The sequence below is a fragment of the Lissotriton vulgaris genome, chromosome 11, assembly GCF_964263255.1.
Source record: "Lissotriton vulgaris chromosome 11, aLisVul1.2, whole genome shotgun sequence".
NCBI lineage: Eukaryota > Metazoa > Chordata > Amphibia > Caudata > Salamandridae > Lissotriton > Lissotriton vulgaris.
In genome coordinates this window covers 920,067,040-920,093,998 of record NC_141699.1, presented here as the reverse complement: position 1 = coordinate 920,093,998, position 26,959 = coordinate 920,067,040, and the positions used below count along the sequence as shown (strand labels likewise).

The following is a 26,959-nucleotide window of genomic DNA, read 5'->3' as shown; positions in this document are numbered from 1 at the left end:
CTGGGCAGGCTTAAAAACATGCAATTATAAAAATTTCGATCTAGCGCTGAGAAACCCTGGATACGTTGTAGCGCTTTAGAAATAAACATTTATTTTCCTCAAAAGAAAAGGCCCTTTTCTGATTTGCTCACAAAGCTTACAGGTGAAATAAGATTAATCTATAGACACCCGGTTCGCAGTAAGAAAATAATGAATAGCTATTTTTAAAAGGTACATTGTTCAGCATAGTCAGTGTTTTGTATTTACAACATTATAAAGGAGTCACGGCCTGCGGCCGTGAAAAAGTGTCTGGCCTAATGTTTAAAATTGAAGCAGAATGCCTTCACAGCAGCACACAGAAAGCATTACAACTGGCAAATCAGTGGTAAAGGAGTCACGGCCTGCGCCCGTGAAAAAGTGAAGTGAACGAGCGCACACTGGGGAAGCTTGGAACTCGAGCGACCATATGGAGAGGAAGGGGGGTGGGCTGCCTGCTGGGAGAAGCTGGGCCGGGCTGCCTTGAAGGGACAGGGGCACGAAGTGTGAAGTCACTGAAAGTCAAGAGAAGGAGGGGAGTGGGCTGCCTGCTGTGAGAAGCTAAGCTGGGCTGCCTTGAAGGGACAGGGGCACGAAGTGTGAAGTCACTAAAAGTCAAGAGAGGGAGGGGGTGGGCTGCCTGCTGGGAGAAGCTGGGCTGGGCTGCCTTAGATGCGAGTCACGGCCTGCAGCGCTGGTTGGGAAGCAAATGGCTGAGGCTTTGAAGGCTCGTGCATGAGAGCAGGTCACGTGATTGGGATTCACGTGAACTGTTGGAAATCCTCCTTGAAGAGAGCCAATCAGCTGCCTGAAGAGAGCCTTTGGGGAAAGAACTGGATCAGCGACATAAGGACTCAACCCTGTTTTCTATTTCTGCGAAATAGAAAAGGGGCGAGCCCTAAAAAAATGTATAGTAAAAGTAGATCAAGTAAAGGAGCAAAAGATAGCCAATGACCACCAAAGAGAAAGAAAAACGAAAAACTTGCAGTTCAGGAAAGATACATGTTAACAGTACTGTCATATGTAAATGTCAATGTAGTAAAATCACACTATTATGGATTAACTTAAAGCAGAAATATCAGAAATATAATGGCAGTACCATAGGAAACAAACGAGCATCAACACATTGTATAATTAGAGAAACATTAAATAACATAAGTGAAATGGCAAGAAATAGTGATAGAGAGAAAATAAAGGTATGAGAAGAAACAGAAAAATGCATAAAAGAAAAAAAAATAATAGTAAAACGGCGTAGTAATTGGAGCCAAATAAGATAACACATTGCTTAAGTACCCAGTATTAATAAAAGGGGGGGTTTTACCCAAGAAAATCCACAAGGGACCTGGGTGCTATGTAGTGTACAAAATGAGGGTCCCTGTGAACTGCATAATCATTATTCACATTTATTAAATCAATAGTAATAAGACAATCAACACACTGTAAATTAATCACAATGAGTAAATAATACAATTTATAAATTTTTGTAACAGTGCCCCAAAGGAAAAGAAGTGAAATAGCGTGATGCTGTGAAAAGAAAAGGAAGATTGAAAATGATAATAGTCGTGACAAATGGATATATCCAATTTCATTAAGAATTAAACACAATAATCGGCTTCAGATCCCTGAGCCAAAGAGAGGGTTCATAACATATCCCCTTATTTATAAAAATGTCTATATTGACACTGGTATGTAAATATCCAAAGAAATGCGGGCGGTGTCAACTGAGGAAGAAAGGAGGTAGCCGTCGACGTTTCGACCCCACGCTACAGCTGTAGGCGTATTTGTGGCCTTACATCGGGGTCTTCATCAGGACAAGGGTGTGAACGGGGTGCACTACAATTTCTGTAGAAATGTAAATAATATAAGTGAGAGATCCCATTTGGATTTAGGGAAAAAGCGATAGTGAATATCAAAGACCGTAGTAAACGGTAAAGTAACTAATCAGAAATTACCATGGTATGTAGAGGTATTTTCATACGGTAATCAAAAGGAGGAATCCACTTTCTATTCATAAAAATCTAGAAAATGAACAATCATTTGCTAAGTGCTGTTGTATCATATCTTAATGCGTCTCTCTATCAGTAAATTATACCTCTTACCAACGTTAAAAACACACACACACACTCCTGCGTGGACCAGGAGAAACCAAGATTCTATCTTAACCAAGACTTATGGTCATGAATGTCATACTGAGTATAAAATATTATACAGAGTGCATTGCACCAAACTATAATGAGTAAGCCTTTACGATGGTGTTAATCGGCAAATGACTCTATAATGGATGGTGCTCAAACCAGGAAATATATGGGACCCTGTTGGTTAAAAAACAAACAAACAATGGGGAATTCCCTGTCTCTAATCATCGTGGACGTATATCGCAATAAATCTCATGTGGCATTCGTCATGAGTCAAGATCTAATAGAACTCTCATGTAGCATTCATCAAATAATTAGAAGACATACCTGCCGGTGAAGCACAAGAGGCGTCTAATAATCTCAGCGTGTTGTCAATCAATGATAGATAAACCCCCGACCTACGGAAATTGAGAGCAAGGGCTGTGTCGCTCAGGTCTGAATGTGGATCCATGCTGGAACCTCTCTGCCAGTATATTGATTTCTTTCTAAAAACCCTCGCCATCAAAACCAGGGCGTACCTCCGCGATGCCACCCAAGTTATTAATCTGATTGATCAAAGACCATTTAATTCTAATACCCAGTTATTAGTAACATGTGACATTGTGTCACTGTATACCAGCATCCCTCAAATGGACACTATTGCGGTTATGGAAAAGGCCTTAGACACCAGGACTGCACCAGTTCCTGTTCCGACCTACTTCATCTTAGAACTTTTGAAAATTGTGATGATGAGTAATTTCTTCATGTTCCAACAAGATTCTTTCCTTCAAACGAAAGGAGTAGCGATGGGGGCTACTTTTGCCCCCAATATGGCAGAGCTATACATGGATAACTATGAGAACAAATTCATCTTCAATAATACCAATCCGTTCAGACACCACATGGCTATGTGGGTCCGCTACATAGATGACGTGCTGTGCATTTGGGATGGCACTAAAGAAGACCTCACATCGTTCCACACTTGGCTCAACACCAACAGCACAGACATTCAGTTCACGCTGGAAGCCAGCAATGATAGGATCCCCTTTTTGGATATCACGATCTATGTCAATCCCGAGACTAACCTGTTGGAAACAACCTTATTTCGTAAACCATCAGAACGAAACTCCCTATTAGAGTACAACAGCCACCATCCGAGGGGATTGCGCGACAACCTCCCTGTTGGCCAATTTTTCAGAATCCGCCGCAATGGCTCCTGTAAAGAGAATTATATGACTGAGTCACAAGATCTCTCAAGTCGCTTATTAGCACGTGGGTACCCAGCACGTTTAGTCAAACGTGCTCGGAAAAGGGCTTGGTATAGCCCCCGAGAAAGTCTCTTGAATCCTGAGCCGAAAGAGGACTCTGCCATGGAACGCATTATATGTGTTACCACATTCTCCACTCGCAGTAATGACATCAAGAAAATTATCAATCATCACTGGAATTTAGTGGCAGATGAGATTGGACAGAATGCCTTACCCTTGCACTCTTTTAAAAGAGCACGCAATATTAGAGATCAAGTGGTACAATCATTCTTACCCATACCAAAGAACCCTACAATTCAATCATTATGGCACCTCCCACCAATTGTGGGTCACACTAGGTGTGGCTCCTGTGCAGCATGCGACAACACCATCCAGACAAAAGATTTGACATACAGAGGCAGGACCTACACACTCAAATCCCATACTAATTGCAATACGTCTAACGTAATTTATTGGATCAAATGCCCGTGTGATTTGGCATATGTAGGCCAAACTCAACAAAAAGTTAGGGCCCGCATATTACAGCATGGCAGTCGGATCAGATGCGGAGTACAGGGGGCCCCCTTGGTAGATCATTGCACTAGGAAAGGCCACACTCCAGATACTTTACAATGGGTAGTCCTAGAGAAGATTAACCTTAACAGAGATTAAGATTAACAGAGGGGGCGATATCACACATATCCTCACTTTGAGAGAATCAAAATGGATGACAACTTTGGATACTATCCGTAATGGACTAAATGAGGCTGAAAGTAGTCATGCACAGTTGGCCAGATTTGGCCGTTGAGAATGTAACTGTAAGATCTTCACCCTCATGTTTGAGAGGTGCATCTTTATAATTGGATTACTGTATTGCTAAACTAGACCTAATCATCCATCAAAGAATGTGTCCTTTGATACACTGAATATTTCCTCTTGTAATAGAAACTGTTCTTTTGAGTAATTTTGATACGTCTATAATGAGTGACCTCACAATTCTCTAGGCAATGTTTATTAACATGATGTGCACTGCTACTTTACCGTCTTGTGCAAGACTCAGATCTAATCATCGATAATTCAACCTTAGGTAATGTGTTCCTTGTTACACTGGAAATTGTCTCTGTGAATATTTTTTGATAATGTCTATAAAGAGCATTCTCTAGGTTTGTTTCCCAAATGATTGTTTATTAATACACTCTTTTTAACACGACGTATACTGCTACCTCACCCTCCTGTGTGAGAGGTGCGTGGCAACCCCCCTCTGAATGTTTGTAAATTATGATCACCAATACCAAATTATCTGTTGAACTCTCTAAAATACCATATCTACCACGACACGATCAGTTAGATCCACTTTGAGGGCAAACTTTTAATCTCTAGAACGTTCATGTTATTTTGCAAGTGGCCACGCTGCTGTGTTAATAAGTCCGCTTTATCGGTTCAAACGGACCTCACTAATGCTTTTATAAACAACTTGGAACCAGGGCTATAGATACAATGATAGTCCACGGTTTTCACTGTTGCCCTTAGAAACGACCTGGATGCACCTTACGGGTAGTTCATTTTTGTCCTTAGTAACGACCCGGAAGTAGTCCCTTTTTTATATCGACAGTATGCTCACTCGGCTTTGAACGCACGAACCGAGAGGCTACCTTCCCGTTTTGTAGAAACTTACGCCGGTATTAGGTGAGACACGGTTTAGAATATTATATCATCTTTACTAAGGCCCGGGGTTCCTTAAAACTGATAGTCATTTTCCTGTTTGCAGATACCGCTGATGCGAGCGTTTTGATTCTAATACGACGCACGCCAAGTGCCCCGATTAGGTACGTGGTTACAAAGCGTGCCATAACGATGGTAATGTTTAATGTTTTTAGATAATAAGACCTGAGCGACACAGCCCTTGTTCTCAATTTCCGCAGGTCGGGGGTTTATCTATCATTGATTGACAATACGCTGAGATTATTAGACGCCTCTTGTGCTTCACCGGCAGGTATGTCTTCTAATTATTTGATGAATGCTACATGAGAGTTCTATTAGATCTTGACTCATGATGAATGCCACATGAGATTTATTGCGATATACGTCCACGATGATTAGAGACAGGGAATTCCCCATTGTTTGTTTGTTTTGTAACCAACAGGGTCCCATATATGTCCTGGTTTGAGCACCATCCATTATAGAGTCATTTGCCGATTAACACCATCGTAAAGGCTTACTCATTATAGTTTGGTGCAGTGCACTCTGTATAATATTTTATACTCAGTATGACATTCATGACCATAAGTCTTGGTTAAGATAGAATCTTGGTTTCTCCTGGTCCACGCAGGAGTGTGTGTGTGTGTTTTTAACGTTGGTAAGAGGTATCATTTACTGATAGAGAGACACATTAAGATATGATACAACAGCACTTAGCAAATGATTGTTCATTTTCTAGATTTTGATGAATGGAAAGTGGATTCCTTCTATTGATTACCGTATGAAAATACCTCTACGAACCATGGTAATTTCTGAATTAGTTACTTTACCGTTCACTACGGTCTTTGATATTCACTATCGCTTTTTCCCTAAATACAAATGAGATCTCTCACTTATATTATATTATTTACATTTCTACAGAAATTGTAGTGCACCCCGTTCACACCCTTGTCCTGATGAAGACCCCGATGTAAGGCCACAAATACGCCTACTGCTGTAGCGTGGGGTCGAAACGTCGACGGCTACCTCCTTTCTTCCTCAGTTGACACCGCCCGCATTTCTTTGGATATTTACATACCAGTGTCAATATAGACATTTTTATAAATAAGGGGATATGTTATGAACGCTCTCTTTGGCTCAGGGATCTGAAGCCAATTATTATGTTTAATTCTTAATGAAATTGGATATACCCATTTGTCACGACTATTATCATTTTCAATCTTCCTTTTCTTTTCACAGCATCACGCTATTTCACTTCTTTTCCTTTGAGGCACTGTTACCAAAATGTATAAATTGTATTATTTACTCATTGTGATTAATTTACAGTGTGTTGATTGTCTTATTACTATTGCTTTAATAAATGTGAATAATGATGATGCAGTTCACAGGGATCCTCATTTTGTACACTAAGTACCCAGTATAACCTAAAGTTCAGCACTTAAAGGAGAAGCAAGTAGGAAACTGTAAAGAGTCTTTAATCTGAAGGTATTAAGACTGCGAACAGTAATATAAATGTCCCCGAAGTACGTCACACAGATAAGGCTCCACAGACGTAAAAGTGGGAAGTAAGTACCCTTATTACTGACAAACAGATAGAACCTGATGGGTGTTCAACATGGCATCACAGTAGGGACATGGCAAACAAAGAGCAGAAAACGATGTAGGACCAACATGTTGCAGCTTCACAGAAAGTATTCACAAAGTACTCCAACATCCGCTTTATTGGAATTTACACCTGGTTGGCAGATGGCTAAAGCAGGTTGGACCCTACGATGTAGCTCGTAAGCCCAGCGTTATCTTGATGACTACAACCGCAAGATGGCGACACACCAGTGATGTTGCACTGGATGGCTCAAGGCATGTTACAGCACACATGCGTCCCACAACAGATAGCGAGCCCCATAGCAATGATGACGAAAGAAAAGAGGCTCCACGCGACTCGAAGACGATGGTAAGATCGCATGTGCAAAGCTTGACTCGTGGCTCATTTTGAAAAGACTGCACTTGCTGCAACAGCCCAAACTCCCAACTGGTCTAGATTTAAAACAAAACGGCAGACATAAGTAGACTCACGTAGAAACTAAGTGGCCTGTGTGCTTGCGATATCCATGCATGACGGTAGCAAACAAATTCCCACTGAACATCGCATCAAAGGGTATTGTAGCAAAGCTGTACTCAGTTCACAATATATAAATCATGCCCACCTGTACCCAGCTGCATGTCATGGTTTATTGCTTGCCTCAAAACAAAATCAATATACAGTAGCAGAACACAAAGCACCATTATCGTGCAGCAATTTGCAGCAGTCACTGTACACCACAACACAGTAGCTGCATGATAAGGCACAACACAGTAGCTGCATTATGAGGCAGTTGGCTCAAACTATTTCAGTTCAATTTAAGCCCAGTTGGTGGGTTGTTTGGTGTAGTGCCTTTTTTAGTAGATGCCAGGTCCACACCTTGCTAGGAAAAACTCTGAAGGTTTGTCTCTTGATGAAGTGGATGTGGCCAGAAGCAGGAAGCATACGCACTGTCAATGGCTGTCCAGTGAATCAGGACACTGGTGGGGCAGGAGGGCATCAAAATCCTTAGCTAGGTTCTTTTTTAAGTAAAATCTTGAATAAAAGTTCCTTATGAAGCTTGAAGTAAATCTTCACACACAGTTTTAATCCAACTTGTCTCCAATTTATGTTGTGTCGTAGTAAGGAGTTCCAGTAGACGTGGTTAGGTTATAGATGTGTAAGTTTATTGTTCTTAAATTTTAAGTATGTTTCCCAGTGAAAATGTAAATAAGGCCCCACCAGGAGCAGCCTCCCTGTTGCTCAGCCCAGGATCCAACTAGCACTCCACCTCAGAGCAATCTACGCATTCCAATGGCATCACCAGCCACACTAACATTCTACCCAACACATTCACACCGGCTGAGCAGCAGAGGCAGAGAAACAGGGAAGATGCATAGTATAAAAACTTAGATATAAAAATTTGCCCTCTGCCTTTCTAAAGGATTGGGGTCTTCGAATGATGTGCAAAAAGTATAAATGTTAAATGACACCCACATGAATGTGTAGAGTTGGCAAAATGAATGACATCCGTTTTCAAGGCAGATTACAAAACAATTAAAATTAATTGACTAGATATGAACCAGAACTATGGGGACCTTCCCCTACCAGTAAAATTGCAAGAGCGACTGATCACCTTACATGCTGACATAGTAAGGTACTTAACCCGATTACTTTCTAGCAATCTTAATTGGTCTGATTGTTACTGTTCCTCTTCAAATTAGTAATCTTTGAGGTTAATCCAAAACTACATGCAGCTGACCTTCAAAGATTCATGGGGTAAACCATGACGAGATGGAGAAAAATAGGGCTAACATACCTTGTGGTAAATATTCTCACGTTTTACATACAGAGCCTAGAAATTGCTAAAATTGGGTATGAGGCGCTATATTAAAATTAATATTACACTTGGCGCATACGAAATGGAAAGAAAATGACTTGTGCTGAACAAGATAGAAATATGAGATATCGGATGGGGGCAGAGTCATTATGCACTGGGTTAAGGCTACAGGCCCGGGACAAAGCGAAGATAATTATCCAATATCTCATCACCAAACGATTGAAGCGTGCCACCCCTTCACTGGCGTGTTTGCCCCTAAGAGGTGCCGCAGGGCCGGCTCTAGGCATGTGCAAGCTGTGCACCTGCACAGGGCCATCAAACCCCAGGGGCCACCACGCCAATATATATCCTTATTATAATAATCCTCTGAGGATGGATACATATTTGCGTGGTTGCCCCTGGCAGGGATTTGGCGGCCTCCGGCTCTGTTCCACTTCTAAACTCCCTGACCCCCTCCCCTCTTTACTGGCCTGCGCGCTCCGCCCCGCCCGGACCCCCTCTTTTGGGCCCCCTACCTACGCTCCCTGCCCAGGGACACCATGAGCCTAGAGCCGGCCCTGGGTGCCGGGGCGACGTGGGTTTTGGACCTGGCTAACTGATCGGGGTAAAAGTCGTGACATCTCCCCGGGAGCAAGTGTTTGTTTGCAGTCAGTCGTAAACTCTTCGAGGCGAGCTGGCTGCATTGCATGTTTGTTGATTGGAGAGATGGGCGGGTCACGACTCACGAGGTTTCACTCGCCGGTCACCTAGGTTCCTCCTGCGCTTAGAGAGGAAGAGGGAGTCGGCTTTACCAGTCGCCTCCCACTGAAAAGGCATTGCCTCGGGTGACGGGCGGTTCACACGCTTCCCCGCGCAGCCTGACTCAGGTGAGTGTCCTCCGGTCCTGACAAGCATCTCAACTTGGGGCCTCTGAAACAGGGAGACTTTCCGGTGGGAATGGGCGAGCCTAAGTTTAACGGGTGTTGGGGGGGGGATCTGCAAGTGCTTTCCCGCTTTGTTGCGAGTCCTGTGATTGCTTCTACGTGTCTACCTGTCACTCTACAGTAGCCCCAGTTCCTGCTAAAGTGTTTTCCAGGGGCTCCACCCTCTTTGTTGGCGGTCACTGCTCCGCTAAACATTTCCCTCTCCAGCGTCTGTTCAAGTTTCCGTGGCTGTCAGTGAACGTGCTCTCCGCCTCACCCTTCCAAGGCTGCGGTTGTTGAATCTCACTGTGTTAGTGTTCCCTAGAGGGCATCGACCTGTGAGCGGTACCTGTGGGGTGCGGCCTCGATGTTCACTTCATCGAGGCCCAGGGCTTTAAGTGAGCCGGGTCCCGCAGGTGGTCAGCACCGGCAGTTCTATAAAGCAGGAGCTCAAACGGGTACTTCATTTTAGCCATCACCCTCGGGAAAAAAATAATACATTTTACCTCTGCAGCAGTGCCATCCTCCTTTCAGAACTGAAGCATTTTCAATATTCTATACAACGAAGCCGTAGTTGTTGCTTATTTATCTTATGCAATTAACAGCCACTGACAAAGCCAATAGTCCTTGCTGGTTGTAGGTGTTATGCTACTTGTTGTACAATGTATTTGGATGCAATGACAGAAACAGCACCATACCAGTGAGTGGCACACTATGCTAAGCACAGATTTTTAGCTTGTGTTTTTAAGTCGGGCCCCTTAATTACATCGACCCCCCCCCCCCCCCCCTTCCTCATTTTTCATCCCACTTAAAGCCCTGGTGAGGCCTTAAAAGTGTGGCTAGTGATAATTCACTTCCACTCTGTGTGTGAGCAGCACGTCATCTGCTCGGTGCAATGTCCCTGGAAAGTTCCTGTTACCCGAGTGGAAAGGAACTTGGCCTTTTCTTGGGTTGTGAATGTGCTGAGCGCCTGCGGTCGTGGAAAGGAAATCGCTCCAGGTTACCCAAGACCTGTTACAAAAAAAACCGACAGTGTATGTAACCCCAGTGGAGCAAGCTTTAGCCACTGTTCCCTAATCGTCTCTTTCGCTTTAATTCACCAGCTTCTCGTTTCTTTATTTGCGTTTCTTGTTCATGTCCTCGCTCTTGGATGTACCACTCAAGCTATTTCGTCTTTTCCAGTATTTTCTTCCTCCGTGTCCTCTTCTCGGTCGTGTATGTTTTTTTAAAAACCTATTTTCGTAATGTTTTATGTATAGCGCCTGCAGTGTGAGAAACGCATTGTGGGCAAGCCACTGACCGCTCCAGCCACGTAGCTGGCTGTGGCTCAGCTCGGGGTATTCTTGGGCCCTCGAGCCCAAAACACGCTGAGGTTTCATGTGGCTCTGACCGAGGCCCCAAGAACTAAACACAAAACATTGACTTTTTGATGTAAGGCGGGAGACAGAAATGGATACCCATATAGTGTCCAAACTGTACAATGTGAAACGACAAAAAAACTGTAAAATATGCTGGCCTCTTCATTCATTAATTGTGTGATCCGAGGCAAATATTTTTTTTTAGCCAATCCTTTTTCTTAATTATCACACATGCGATCAGTTTCAGAAGATGCATAGTATAAAACTGAGATATAACCATTTGCCTTCAGCCTTTCTAAAGGATTGGGGGGTCTTAGAATGATGTACAAAAAGTATAAATGTTAAAATGACACCCACATGAATGTGGAGAGTTTTCAAAATGTTTTCAGGACAGATTACAAAATAATGAAAATCCATTGACCTAGATATGAACCAGAACTATGGGGACCTTCCCCTAGCAGTGAAATTGCAAGGGCGACTGATCACCTTACATAGGAAGGTACTTTCCCCGATTACTTTCTAGTAATCTTAATTGTTCTTATTGTTACTGTTCCACATCAATTTATTTATCGTTGAGGGCAATCCAAAACTACATGCAGCTTCAAAGATTCAATGGGTGAGTGCCCGTGACGAGATGGAGAAAAATAGGGGGAACATTTCTTGTGGTAATTATTCTCAGGTTTTACATACAGAGCCTAGGAATCGCTAAAATTGGGTATGAGGCGCTGTATTAAGATTAATATTACACTTGTCTCATACGAAATGGAAAGAAAATGACTTGTGCTGAACAAGATAGAAATATGAGATATCGGATGGGGGCAGAGTCATTATGCGCTGGGTTAAGGTTACAGGCCCGGGACAACGCGGAGATAATTATCCGACATCTCATCACCAAACCATTCAAGCGTGCCATCTCTTCACTGACGTGTTCGCCCCTAAGAGGTGTCGGGAAGACGTGGGTTTTGGATCGGGCTAACTGATCGGGGTAAACGTTGTGACATCTCCCCGGGGGCGTTCAGGGAGCAAGTGTTTGTTGGCAGTCAGTCGTAAACTCAGCTGCAAGTGCATGTTTGTTGATTGGAGAGATGGGCGGGTCATGAGGTTTCACTCGCCGGTCACCTAGGTTCCTCCTGCGCTTAGAGAGGAAGAGGGAGTCGCCTTTACCAGTCGCCTCCCACTGAAAAGGCATAGCCTCGGGTGACGGGCGGTTCACACGCTTCCCCGCGCAGCCTGACGCAGGTGAGTGTCCTCCGGTCCTGACAAGCATCTCAACTTGGGGCCTCTGAAACAGGGAGACTTTACCGGGGGGAATGGGCGAGCCCAAGTTTAACGGGTGTTGTAGGTTGGGGGGTCTGTAAGTGCTTTTCTGTTTGTTGCTTGTCCTGAGATTGCCTCTACCTGTCACTCTACAGCAGCCCCAGTTCCTGCTAAAGCGTTTTCCAGCGGCCCCACCCTCTTTGTTTGCTGTCGCTGCTCCGCTAAGCTTGCCCCCTTCCCGCGTCAGTTCGCGTTTCCGTGGCTGTCAGTGGACGTGCTCTCAGCCTCACCCTTCCAAGGCTGCGGTTGTCGAATCTCACGGTGTTCGTGTTCCCTTGAGGGCATCGACCTGTGAGCGGTGCCTGTGGGGGTGCAGCCTCTATGTTCACTTCAGTGAGGCCCAGGACTTTAAGTGAGCCGGGTCCCGCAGGTGCTCAGCACCGGTAGTTCTATAAATCAGGAGCTCAAGCGGGTACCTCATTTTAGCCATCACCCTCGGGAAAAAAATAATACATTTTAACTCTGCAGCAGTGCCATCCTTCACTGCCTGTGGCTTAACTTCTAAGATACTCATTGTAGTGGATTCACAGTCTCCTCATTTCAGAACTGAAGCATTTTCAGTATTCTATGCAGGAAGCCGTAGTTGTTGCTTATTTATCTTATGCAACTAACAACCACTGACAATTAAGCCAATAGCCCTGGCTTGTTGTAGGTGTTATGCTACTTCTTGTATTATATATTTGGATGCAATGACAGAAACATACCAGTGAATGGCACACTATGCTAAGCACAGATTTTTAGCTTGTGTTTTTAAGTCACCCCCTTAATTACATGGGCCATACCCATTTGAGAGACCCCCCCCCCCCCCCCCCCCCCGATTTGTCATCCCACTTAAAGCCCTGGTGAGGCCTTAAGTGTGGCTACAATTCACTTCCACTCTGTGTGTGAGCAGCACGTCACCTGCTCCGTGCAACGTCCCTGGAAAGTTTGTTATCCGGGTGGAAAGGAACTTGGTCTTTTCTCGGGTGGTGAATGCTGAGCGCCTGCGGTCGTGGAAAGGAAATCGCTCCAGGTTACCCAAGACCTGTTACAAAAAAAAACCGACATTGTATGTAACCCCAGTGGAGCAAGCTTCTGCCACGGTTTCCTAATCGTCTCTTTCGCTTTCATTTACCAGCTCCCTCCTCGTTTCTTTATTCACTCCTTTTTCATGTCCTCGCTCTTGGATGTACCAGTACCACTCAAGCTTTTTCGCCTTTTCCTGTATTTTATTCTTCCGTGTCCTCTCATCTGTCGTGTATATGTATGTTTTTTTTTTAAAACCTATTTTCCTAATGTTTTATGTATAGCGCCTGCAGTGTGAGAAACGCATTGTGGGCAAGCCACTGACCGCTCCAGCCACGTAGCTAGCTGTGGCTCAGCTCGGGGTATTCTTGGGCCCTCGAGCCCAAAACATGCTGAGGTTTCATGTGGCTCTGACCGAGGCCCCAAGAACTAAAGACAAAACATCGACTTTTGATGTAAGGCGGGAGACAGAAATGGATACCCATATAGTGTCCAAACTGTACAATGTGAAACGACAAAACTGAAAATATCCTGGCCTCCTCATTTACAAATTGTGTGATCCGACGCAAACATTTTATTTAACCAATCCTTCTTAATTATCATACATGCGAACTGTTTCAGATAGGAGTTCATGATGTGCTCTTCACAAAAAGCCCCTTATATTTGATTTGATAGACTATAAGCAGGGCAACTGGAATTACGTGGCAGGAGAGGGCCAAATTATGCGGCACGGTTAGGTAAACTATGTGGCAAGAGAATGCAAATTATGCAACTTAATACAACCCATTTTTTAATAGTATTCTTTATTTTGTACTTTTGACACCTATTAACACTGTCTAGGCATTCAGTGCACATCATTTGTATCCGTTTAGTACCCAAATATTGCAATAACAGAAAGGTGACCTGTCAACCTTTACAAAAGGACTTCCGCTGCACGGCAACATGTGCCACTGCGTTATTAGTAACTTTTGCGCTACTTGAGCCGGAAACACATTTTTTTTTTGCTTTTGTTAAAACCTGCAGGTTATGCAGTACATGGATTATGTGGCAAATACAGCAAATCTATAATTATGCAAAAATCTCTGCGGGCGCACAATCGCATAATTCAAGTCTCACTGACACTAACGTTGCTCCAAGAAAGTAGGCCACATTTACGGTATACAGGACAACTGAATAGCCTCTTCAGATCAGATGTACTAACCAAATTGCTATTTGAAAATCGCAATTCCCAATGTGTTAAATTTAATTTGGCTCTTCTAGTGTGTCGCAAATTGACTTATCTCATGAATATTAATTAGATGGTCACAATTTGTAACCTGCTGGGAATCGTAGCCATCACAGAGGTAATGCCCTGCTATGGTCAGCAGACCAACATGTCTGCAATTGATTTTTAATAAAGCATACTTTTAATTTTTATTAACTGCATCCTGTTTCCCTTAACGGAACAGAGACTGCACTTAAAAATACATTTATTTTTTGTTTTAGAGGCATTGGTCCCATGCTACATTTTCCCCCCTTTCCATTAGCAAAGGGGATCCTTTTCCAATTGGGTTACAAATACATTTGTAGTTGGCAAACTAATAATATTTTGCGACCAGAATTTGGTTGCATAATAATACATACTATACCGATTTGGTATTTGAAAGGGACGTCCTAAACACATCACTTCCAAATACCCAATAGGAGTTGGGTTGCAAACTCAAATTGCTTTTTGGTAACAAGATGCAGAATCATAATTTGGTTTTAGTACATTTAAAAACATTTATGCAGTTGCACACTGCCCCATTCTGCAAATAGGGCTGTTTGCCACTTCAAAAATGCTTTGTAAATCTGGTCCCAACTTCACTAATGAAATTAGTGTTGGAGGGGGGAGTTGGGCGCAACTGTTTCTAAATTCACGTTTAAAAGCAATTCCTTTTAATAAATACTTTTCAATGCAGCAATGTATTTGGATATACCTTGGCTAACCGCTTCCAGGTGTTTGAATACTTTTCTTTTTGACTTTTTAAGAGACTTCGTCATATTTTTATATGTTTTCAATGATATACATGCCAAATATTTTCAAGGCTCGCTTTTGCATGGAGCCTTGTTGGACTCTAGACACTACTCTTGTTCTCCTCTCCGTGTTCATTCTCTTACCCTACAACAGGATTTGATTGAGATAGAAAATAGGGTCTGGCAGCAAACTAGAAGTGGCAGCAAAATAGAAGTGGCCCTATTAGTAAATTGGATAGATAAAATAAGTGGTCCATTTCTGGGAATTGGGTCAGTTTGGAATCTGTAAAGAAACCCTGCATAGGTGATTTATTTGAAAGGCATGGAAGGCTGCATGGATGCGAGCTTTCTGCAGACAATCTTTTAACCCCTTAACTGCGGCGGCTATTCCGCCGCAGTGCTAAGGGGGAGGGGTGGCTGCGGCGCTCCAGTGCTCGTGACGGAACCGCTCCGTCACGAGCCTCGGGTGGGCTGTGCTTGTGACGGAATGGTTCCGTCACGGCCCCGCCCGCCTAAAAGAACGCGCCGCGCAGGCGTGGCGAGCGGGCCATGACGGAACTGTTCCGTCACCAGCACAGCCCACCCGAGGCTCGTGACAGAACCGTTCCGTCACGAGCACACAAGGGGTTAATACACTGCCTGTTTGCTTGTAGGCCAGTCCAACCTGTCCGTGCGATGTTTAAGAACAGGGCTTACTAGCCCCTGACCGCCTCATTAACAATTTCTAGAACCCTTGAAATGGTTTCTTTTCGCTGTGTGTGTGTAGAAGGTTCGACGTGGGAGTAAATGGGAACCGAGAAGTGAAATCGTAATTATATTTTTTATTTATTTGGCATCCCTACCATATCTTACTCTCTGTAGTGGTGGAAAATGACTGTTGTTTGACTATTGCTCAGTTTCATGGTGCTTCCTTTACTGACCCTAGAAGGATGGCACGCCGTGTCATCCCTCTTTTGTAATTTCTCAGTTTAATAACAAACGGAGCACAGTGTCAGCAGAATTTTCGGTTTAATGTCCTGGTTCACCCCAAGTGGGAGTTGTCATAATAACATGCAAAGCTCTCTCTGCTCTCACAAACCCCCCATAATCCTCTCTGTGTCAAGTAACAGATGGCTTGTGCTGGGGGTTTGTTGACTTTAGAGTCTTGGGACTTAAAGTGGCACATGTCAGAATATTTGTCCCGCGCTGGGAATTTTGACGGGAATGTGGTTATAACAAAGGCTGCTGAAAATATAAGTTGGGAATTGGCACGCTTTGCACCAGGGTTGAATGAATTATGCACCAACAGTTGTCCTATTATGTGGTATAAGGTGCCTCATCAGGTGGCAGTTTTATTTCAATATTTTGACAGTTTAATTCAGTATGTGCAAAGGTTTCGTCTAATTAGTACATGTTTAAAACCTCATTACACGTTTTATAACTAATAGACAAGAGGTTGTTCTTTGGTAAGGATCTATCATTCACTTTCCCATGAGCTCTGCTTCTTAGTGACTTTTGATCAATTTGAACTTAGAACATATTACATTTTGGGGGTTGAAATTTGCAGATTATGTAGGAAAGGGTGGATTGTGCATAAAGTCCATAGCATAACATGCTACAAGTGCATACGTCTTATCAATGCTTTCTAATATAAATGTCTACATAAACTCCTCCTCAACTTTCTTTACTGAATCGGAGAACGTCTATATATATATATATATATATATATATATTCAGCTTTTTCTGAATTATACATTGAGAACATTTCACAGCATCACTGCATTTGAACACATCTCGTGCAACAACATGGCGATGGATGAAATGCTTGAATTAATCTCACTGTTCTGCGCTTGGGAGGGTCTAATCTGAGGTGGCATGGTCGACAAAAGAACAATGGTTTGGAATGATACCCTGAGCAATTGCCATTGGTTAGACCTATTGCTCTTATTAGGGAGAAACAGTTGATAGGTTGCTTGTATTCCTGCTCAGGGGGTGGGGAGGGGTAAGCTGGTTAGGCAGTTCGGGCTTGAAGTTCCTCAGATCTTTTGACTGGGGGTGTGTGTGTTTGATTCAGATGCTCCGTCCATCACCACCCCCTTTTGTACTGAAGTTCCTATTGGAGCAGGGGCATGGCTGGGTCCAAACTGGTGGCATGGTGGGTAAAATACTATGGTTTGAGATCCGGCCCAAGCGATTGCCAGTGGCTGAGATTAATTCACGTATTCCTCCATCTCTTTGTTGTTTCTGTACACATCTGGAGCATCACTAACTTACTGCATGTACAACTTGCAACAACCATTATTTGATCTTCTATGCATTATCATAGAGTATTACTCTTTAATATACACAATTTGTATTTGGTCACTTCCACATTTCACTTCTGTACATTGTGGGAACCTGGGTATCATTAGCTGGCCAAATAGTATGCGCATAACATGACATTCACCCTTCACCATTTTTAACATTTTCTACCCCGCTATGCCTAATAACTCTCAGAGTATGTTCTACAGGGCGTAGCCTTTTATTCGCATCAAACCAGGCAATTCCTCACAGGACAATAGGAGAAAAACATCATTTTTGGATTTATAAATTATTCACAGCATCATGCTTTAGCCGCATCAGCCTGTCAAAGGCATTAAGTAAATCAGGCACGACATTACTTTAACTTCAGTTTTGGCCGTACACTTTAGGGGCAACAACATGTCAACAGTAGTAAGAACATTAGGCACAGCTATTCACCAGCACATGAGCTTGGCCTTACTTTGGAACTTGACTGACTTATCCTGCCAAGCTCTCCACTCAGCTGCGCATATTGCGCCGGTAGGCCCCAATTCACGACAGTAAACAGTTGTATTACTTGAAATCCAGGGCACTGCATAACGCACAACATTTCACCAGCACTTGAGCTTGGCCTTACAATGGAACTTTGCCGACTTATGCCCCCAAGCTCTACACTCAGCTGCGCACTATTTTTTTTAATGAAGTTTTATATGGCGCGAACTTGACCCGGTATCGGTTATCAGAGCACTTTACATAGCACCAATGGGGGTGGGGTCGCACACTACTCGCACACCGGCGGTGTCGCCCCTAAGGACTCTGGTCAATGTAGGAAAGTGTTTGCGATGCATCATCTTTCGATCTTCTGCTATCTTCGCTGTCTTCGCAATCCCTAGACACGTGTTTCGGGGTATTACCCCTCATCAGCAGGGATAGGCAGTGTTCTGGGGTTGCCGATGGCTGCCAATATCTGCCAGGTATAGTACCACTCCGGCGCGTAGGTGCGGGATCCCAGGCTCGTCAGCCCGCTGCTCAAGGGAGCTTTAAAGTTACAAATGGGGGTGGGGTCGCACACTACTCACACACCGGCGGTGTCGCCCCTAAGGACTCTGGTCAATGTAGGAAAGTGTTTGCGATGCATCATCTTTCGATCTTCTGCTATCTTCGCTGTCTTTGCCATCCCTGGACACGTGTTTCGGGGTATTACCCCTCATCAGCAGGGATAGGCAGTGTTCTGGGGTTGCCGATGGCTGCCATTGACCAGAGTCCTTAGGGGCGACACCGCCGGTGTGTGAGTAGTGTGCGACCCCCACCCCCATTTGTAACTTTAAAGCTCCCGTGAGCAGTGGGCTGACGAGCCTGGGATCCCGCACCTACGCGCCTGAGTGGTACTATACCTGGCAGATATTGGCAGCCATCGGCAACCCCAGTACACGGCCTATCCCTGCTGATGAGGGGTAATACCCCGAAACACGTGTCCAGGGATGGCGAAGACAGCGAAGATAGCAGAAGATCGAAAGATGATGCATCGCGAACACTTTACTACATTGACCAGAGTCCTTAGGGGCGACACCGCCGGTGTGTGAGTAGTGTGCGACCCCACCCCCATTTGTAACTTTACATAGCACCAGTTACGTTACATGAGGACACAAATTAATTTTTGTTAGGCACGGGGAGATTAAGTGATCTGCCCAGAATCACAGGATGTTCAGCCTCATTGCCGAGACTCGAACCCGGTTCCCCAGATTCAAGGTCGACCGCCCTAGCCGTTAGGCCAACTCCTCTCCCTCATTACCCTTGACCCATCTCTGATTAGCAGGTCTCTTCTTAGCCCATCATATCTTGTTCACCTAATTAGGTGAACTTTACTTTGTAAATTAAAGTGCACCATCCACTGTTGTCCAGTCTTTTTCTCAATGTGCAAAATAAGAACAAATTTGCATGAATTGCTCTGATGTCCTTCCCTGACTTCTTAACCCCATCGTGACACCCAGATCCAGGAAGGTGACCAGCCTGATTGCCTCACCATAGCAACCAACCTGGTGAAGGTTTGTATTGATCTACAAGACCTGGCCCTTTATGTGGACTGGTCTTGTTTATGTAATGGCAGTGGTTTGTTAGTATCTGGTTAAGATGTATGCTCCAAGCCTGAAGTCATAGAGAGTAGCCACACACCCACAGCCCGCTCTGCTCAGCTGACTGAGCTTCACATACTCACTTTAGCTTGTACGGTGGGTCAAAGAAATATCAGCCAACCTCTACACTGACTTTCAATGTCTTTCGAGCCGTATACTTCCAGTGGTGGAAAATGAAAATTGGACCCCATGTTGGTTCCCTTTTTAGATGCCCTTCAACTCCCCCTTGAAATTTCTGTCATACAGTTTGCAGCCCGCAAGTCTGTTCATGTTGAAGGCACTGGTTCATTCAGCAGTGACAGCAGTAGCCCTATATCGATCTCCCAGGTTAGGCCAAAGCTTCCTCGTTGACCTCATTGCGAATTCCCAATGGCGACCTAGCAAGAAGTTCCCAAGCTGCACGAAAATGCACCGGAAAGGAAGAAACGCTAGTGAAGGCAGGATGAATGTAGATTACATTTGGACTTCTTATGGTATTCCCAAAATGTCCTTTGGTAGTACATCCTATGCCTTGCTCACATGTAAAATAGAATAGCTCATGTATGGAAGTGGGATTGATCACTGTTGTACAACACCGGCTACCCACCCACCACTATGACATTGGAAAAGACACATACATTTGCGGACTGGCCCCCGAATCTTATTGGATGTGCTGCACATAAGTTTAGGCGATGGCTACAGATAGTCCAATTTATCTCTTAAGTGACCCGTTTTGGAAATGCACATTGGGCCATCACTCATTACAAATCTCAATTTGCATACAAGGATAGTGTGATGTTTTAAAAGTATTTTGTAACCTTGTTTGTAAGAAGTATCTACAAAATAAATTATTTTTGTATAGCAACTCGAAGGGAGGTATCTGGATATAAAAGTTTCATTAATGTACTGTATAAATGATGTTTATGTTAATGTCCAATAATATTTTGAGTTATTGTTGATTAAAGAGCCTGTATGTGTGTATGTGTTTGTGTGTGTGTGTATGTGTGTGTGTGTGTATATATATATATATATATATATATATATATATATATATATATATACACACACTGCTAGTTGTTTTCTTTTGTTCTTTTTCTGCATAATTAGCCCAAACTCTTAAGCGTTACCTTAGCCGCCTCCTTTCTTATTCATGTACCTCCATGTGGCCCATTTGTAAATCAACAGATGTACCTATTTGCATGCCTGAATTTGAAGACAGTTGCATAAGGTGGGGCTATGTAGCATGATTGTTCTTTGCTATGATAGTAATGGGCCTGATAGCACTATGTGCTACCCCGAACTGCACCTTCCCAGCCTGGCCTGCAGCTGGGTACTTGCAAGTGTTATGGAGCACAGAAAATGACACTGAAATTGTAGATACTAATAATTTTCACCTCCAAGATGCTGGAGATTTGTATTAAGCGTGTTTCATCTCGCCCAGAATCCTAATTTATCTGTAGGACTATACACAGCCGGCAGACCCCAATGCCCGACAGCAAACAGTTGCATTACTTGAAATCCAGGGCACCGCATAACGCACCGGCCCACAGGGGTGCATGAACACAGTCACCCTCCCCAAGGTTCTACTTAGTCCATACATTGCGAGTTAGTGCAGTAAAGTCCAGGACCACCAGCAGGTTGGTCCTCCTTTTCCGCCTACCCTCCGCACACGTGGATCCTACCCCATCCTGGGGTCCATCCAGTTGCTGAACTTCCCTTGTTGTGCATCCCCCTTTGTTGTTACCTGTCAGAGCTCTGCCACAGGGTGAGAAGCTACCCGACGTACTCGCCCTCCTTGGCGCTGACAGTGCTCCCTAATTGCCACCAGTATAATATGGTTAAAGAGCTTATGTGCATTTCCTGAGAGATGCACCCCTTTTTGTGGAACTGGTCCCTTACATCTACTAAAGCAAGTTGTGCCAACTTGTACCTGTTGTAGCGCCCGCCAGAATTTCTATAATGAAATAATCCACGCAAATTAATGGACATGCTGCTTTGCAAACAAATAAGTCTACCTTTAACGTATGCGTACCGGGCTGAAATAATGTCTACCATAACATATGCGTACCGGGATGAGCCTATTCATGGGGCGCTGTTGCCATCGCTGAAGTACCAATGTGGGAGACAGAAACCCTAAATGCCACCTACTTTCCGGTAGTGTTGCTTTATGTATGAAAGGAAGTCTGTTCTGAAAACCTCAGCTCCCCCCCCCCCCCCCCCCCCCCTTATCTGGGCTCTTTGGCGCCCCAAAAGTGGATCTCTGGCCTTACATTTTCTAAGAATTTCAGACCAATAGGAAAACAATACTGTTTGGAAATAGAACATTCTTCACAGCATTATGCTGTAGCTATAATAATCCGTGAAAGGCGTTAAGTCATCTAGGCACGATATTATACTTAACCACATTAATCTGTGAAAGGCACAACATAACCCTTGAATTTGGCATGAAGTAATCCAAGCACGACATTATGCCTTAGCCACCTTTAATCCGTGAAAGGCATTACATAATCCAGGCACAACATTACCCTTGAACTTTAGTTTTTTGGCCGTACACTTGAGCGGCAAGAATATGTGGAGGGCAGTAAGCTAATTAGGCACCATCTTATACCTGCATCTGAGCTTGTCCTTACCATAGAATTTGACCGACCCATCCCGCCAAACTCTCCACCGAGCCGCGCACATTGTGCCGGCAAGTCCCTACGCGCTACGGCAAACATTACCTGAAATCAAGGGCACCGCATACCGCACTGGCCCACTCGGGTGCCTGAAACTGGGCAGACTCCCACATGTTGTATCCACATGCTGTATCCACTCTGTATGTTGCAAGTTAGGGCAGTAGGGTCCGGGACCACCGACTGGCAGGCCAGTCCTCCCATTGCCCCTACCCTGGCCATAGAATAAAGCTCTTATAATGTAAATGGATTCCCGGAATCCCACTATGCTCAACAATTTAGTAAAGACACCCAATTGTTGAAATATTACCCAGCAATCCCTAATGCCTGCGACGGGTCGGAGTAGTTTGTATAGGAGTGAGACTTGGTGCCCTGTCTTGTTTATGTTATCCATGAACTGGAAGATGGACGGGGTGTGTATGTGTAGTTTTGCTTTAGTTAAGGCTGTTTTCATTGCTAAGAAATTGTAGAGTTCTATATCTGGGAGGTTGTGTTTTTTTTCAGATTGTTAAAGGTGTATGGCAGTCCTTCCGTTTCCAGTTGTGCTGGGAACTGAATTCCTCGCTCCCTCCAGGTGCTTATGCTTGGTGTTTTCCGCTTGTATTTAATCTTGTGGTTGAACTAAAGTGTCTCCCACTGCAAGTGTTTGATGCTGATTTCTAGGTATGGTCTACCTTCAGTAGCACTTGTTTCGTGAACTTTAGGATCGGATTGTTGTTGAGTGCTTGTTTGCTGGATGCTAGCAATGCGAGTGGCTCGGTGTTGTTCAGTATGGCTTTCTCTATGGCCAGCCAAGTTGGCGTTTATTTTTGTATAGGGAGCAGCCAGTGCATCCCTTGTCTGGCTATGAATGCTAGTTGAAACGTTTCAGATCCGCTAGGTTGAGCCCGCCCAATTTTTTTTCCCCTGTCTCCGCTTACGGAGGCCTATTCTAGCTTTTTTTCCTCTCCATATGAATTTGTTGATCAATAGGTATATTCTCTTGTGGAATCTTCTGTCAGGGTCATGGGAAGCATGTCTGCCAGGTAGTTGATTATAGGAGTTACCGTCATTTTGATGGTGTCTATTCTGCCCCACCATGTGATGAACTTGAAGTTTATGGCCATAGCTATCTCGGTCTCTTTAAAGTCTTATCCTAGTGTTTTCACTTCTTCTTCCAATATCTTGGGTAGGTTGAGTCTTTTTAGGTAGTCTGTGGTGCCTGCCCTGTCAACGCTATCCTCTTTTGTGTATTCATCCCTGTGATACTGGGTGTGGTTTAATCGATCATATGGTAACTACGGGACAGGAGGGGCCCCACTTCGAGCACACCAAATCGGATGAAGAACTGGAAGAACCCTTGGCCAACTTTAATTTTTTCGAACCAACGAACACAGAGGGGGAGTCTAGAGCACCTACCTTTTAAGGGGTCAGTTCCGGGTACAATAATTGACTACATATTTGTGACCCCAGCCATCCTTAACCGTGCTATTTCTTATTGCACAGTCCTTTCTCCCCTTAGCGACCATAATCCTGTCCTCCTGGAGGTGGCGTGGGGGGATTTTATGGGCCCTATGCCGTGCAGGCCGTTATAGAACCTGCCCTATGCACAATAGATCAGGGAAGAAGGCTTAAGTGGGCGAACGTGGTCCCCAGCAATTTTTATGCTGACATTTGCCCGCAAATTGAGTACCAGGTCACGATTTGCCCGAACCCAGCCTCACAAGGTCATGAGATAATGGACGCCTTCCAAACGATTTGTAGTAACATTTCTTCTAATCTCACAGTTAAACTGAGGAAGGGCGAAAATAAACACTGCCGATGGTTTGATGCTCTTTGTTCAAAAGCCCACAAATCTCTAAAATTGGCGCTAAAAGCTAACCCTAGGGATAGGTCAGCCATTGCAACCCTAAGAAAAGACTACAAACGAGCCATTAAGATCAGACAGGATAACATCAAAAACGAGGCTTGGTAGAACCTACTCTCTATTGATATCTTGCGGGACAGTAGGCAATTCTGGGCCGTAATTAACCAGCCTTACTTCTCTGATTCGCCTAACCTAGACACGGACTGTGTCATCCAGGATGATAAGTGGTTGGCACATTTTAGTGCCGTCTATGGAGATAATGGTACGGTCACCCAGCCACTCAATATGATTGTTCCTGAGGCTATCCCCATGCATTTTAACAGGGCTGAGGTAGAGAAAGCGATCCGTGCCACCACTAGGAACAAACCCCCTGGGCCGGATGGGGTGCCGGCTGAGTTTTACATACACTCTCCAGACTTATGGGCCGGAATCCTAGCAAATGTATTTACAGCTGCAAACAGTAACCCCCCCCCCCCCCACCACATTAGGTCCCATATTTAAGAAGGGGCAAAGGGATGACCCAGGGTGTTATCGGCCTATATCCCTTTTGGACTCTGCAATTAAGTTCCTAGGCAGAGTCCTTTTGGCTAGGTTAAGGGATAGCCTGGATAGTTGTGGTGGTTTGGCCGACATTCAATACGGTTTCAGGGAGAAGAGAGGCACGATAGAGCAGTGCTCTAACCTACACCTGCTGATCTCAAAGTACACGGTGGCCAAGGAGGGGTCACTGTACCTAGCGTTCATGGACCTCTCCTCGGCCTTTGACCTGGTCAATAGGTCCAAGCTTTGGGATATTCTTTTGAAGACGGGGATTTATGAGGCCCTGGTTAGGTTCATTGCCTCACTTCACCAGGAGCTTTTTGCAGTGGTGCGGGTTACAAAAGAAGGCAGATGTACGTCCCGTTTTAACTCTAAGCGAGGGGTCAGGCAGGGATGCATACTTGCTCCTCTGCTATTTACAATCTACATTAATGGCCTAGGTACCCACTTAGATGGTGCTGCCAGAGACGTTCCGCGTGTAGGAGAAGTTAAGATCCCTGCTCTCCTATACGCGGATGATGCGGTGCTGATAGCTCGCACCGGCGTCTGTCTCCAACAGCTTTTGGACGCATTTGGTACCTTTATGGACCAATTAGACTTGAAGGTCAACTCAAACAAGTCACACACTATGGTTGTTGGTCCACAGAAGAAAAGGACCCTGGTAAAAACATTTAGATGCAAGGGAGAAGTTGTGTCTAGCGTCCCCGTTTTTCCCTACCTTGGTGTGCTTTTTGATAACCAGGGTACCTGGGGCCCCCAGGTAAGGGCCAAAAGCCTGGCGGTGACCAGGACATCAATGGCCCTGTTGGGTTGTGCCAAAAGGTTGGGTCATAGACCAATGGAAGCTCTCCTAAAGGTTTATAATAGTAAATGCTTCTCTGTGGCACTGTATGGCGCGCCTTTATGGGGTTATGCATGTTTGGAAAATATTCAAAAGGCGGAAAATAGATTCTTACACTCTCTTTTGTGCCTTCCCCAATCGACACTAACCTTTTCCATACACGCTGAGGTGGGTATGGACTATGTCTATGATGGGTTAAAATTGGCGCCCCTAACATACTGGCTTAAGACATGGCTAAGTACAGAATTAACTCTTAACCATATGATAATGAAGGAAGTCATATCTTTGGACCATAGCAGCAGAATTCCATGGTTGGCCTATTTGAAAAAGTCCTTTATGGAGCTGGGCAGCCTGGATCTCTTTACAGACCCCTCTGGCATAACAAATCAAGATGTAGTCCTCATTAAAAAACAATTTATGCTAAGGGCAAGAATGATCCGAGAAGGAAAGGAACTGCTAAAGCCCACAGTTAGACGCCATTATTTGTTGTTTAACTCAATTGCATTAGAACCCTATCTATGTTTTGTTACCAAGCCATTTCACAGGTTTCTTTTAACTAAATTTAGATTTAATCTCATTCATTTTTATTTGGAAAGCTTCAACACTTGGGTGAAACCAGAGTCAGCACCGCCCTGTACTTGTGATAACTTCCCTGTACAAGACACCATGCACTTTATAATGTTTTGCGATTTCTTTTCTGACCAGAGGAAAAAACATTTGTTACCGGTTTTAAGGGATGCTGGATTCTCCCAGGTGAGACCAGCCATGTTTTATCTTCAATCACTGAATCATATCCGCATCACATTTTGTATGGCTAACTTTTTAGTGGCGGCGGCTAGATCAAGATCACGCAAGAAACCATTAAACCGCCCTGTATGAACTGTTTTTATACTCCTTTTTAATTTAGTTTTAACTGTAATACTTCGTCAAATGTATTCGATTGAAATGAAATTGTTTAGTTGTATTTTACTTGTACATAAATGTTTTTTATGCTCTTTGTATGATTTTTAACTAAATCGAATAAAGATAATTTGACTGACTATTCTCTTGTGGAATCTTCTGTCAGGGGCATGAGAAGCATGTCTGCCAGGTAGTTGATTATAGGAGTTACCATCATTTTGATGGTGTCTATTCTGCCCCACCATGTGATGAACTTGGGTGACCACGTGTCTAGTAGTTATTTTATCTTTCCCAGCGTGAGCTTCATTCAGTTCTAGGGTGTCTCTTAAGCTTCTTTTAAATTGGATTCCCAGATATTTGACACTCTTTGGTTGCCAGGCTAGGCATTCGTTTCCTATTACTTCTCTGGTTGTGTGTATGATGAGTGGCATGCATTCTGATTGGTCTTTGTTAACTTTGTAGCCTGAGTATTTGGCATATGTTTCGATTGTGTGCATGAGTGCTAGTATGGATTGTGTTGGATTGCTTGTTAGTATGAGTAGATCGTCCGCGTAGGCAGCGATCTTGGCTGTTGTGTTATTAATTGTTATCCCAGTGATGTTTCTGTTTGCTAGGGTGTCATTGATCAGAGGTTCTAGAGTGTTGGACAGGCCTCGTGGAGGGCCAGATCCCTCACCGCATGCGGGGCACGGACCCCTGCTCCTCCTGTTTCCCGGACAAGAACCATCCCTGCAACCCGCC

The 26,959-nt window shown here is 44.2% G+C and overlaps 1 protein-coding gene across 2 annotated transcripts in view; it reads left to right on the top strand.

The window, feature by feature from the left end:
• The first annotated feature begins 9,104 nt into the window (after positions 1–9,104).
• The window catches only part of LOC147683691 (phospholipid scramblase 1-like), a 246,055-nt gene continuing 228,200 nt past the window's right edge, over positions 9,105–26,959 (top strand). The window contains exon 1 of one of the 2 annotated variants that reach the window (XM_086944072.1): positions 9,105–9,338. The gene's annotated coding sequence lies outside the window, so the exon portion shown is untranslated. Of the gene's footprint in view, positions 9,339–11,864; positions 11,972–26,959 lie in introns of those variants that run through there. The other variant, XM_086944073.1, reaches the window with a different exon arrangement.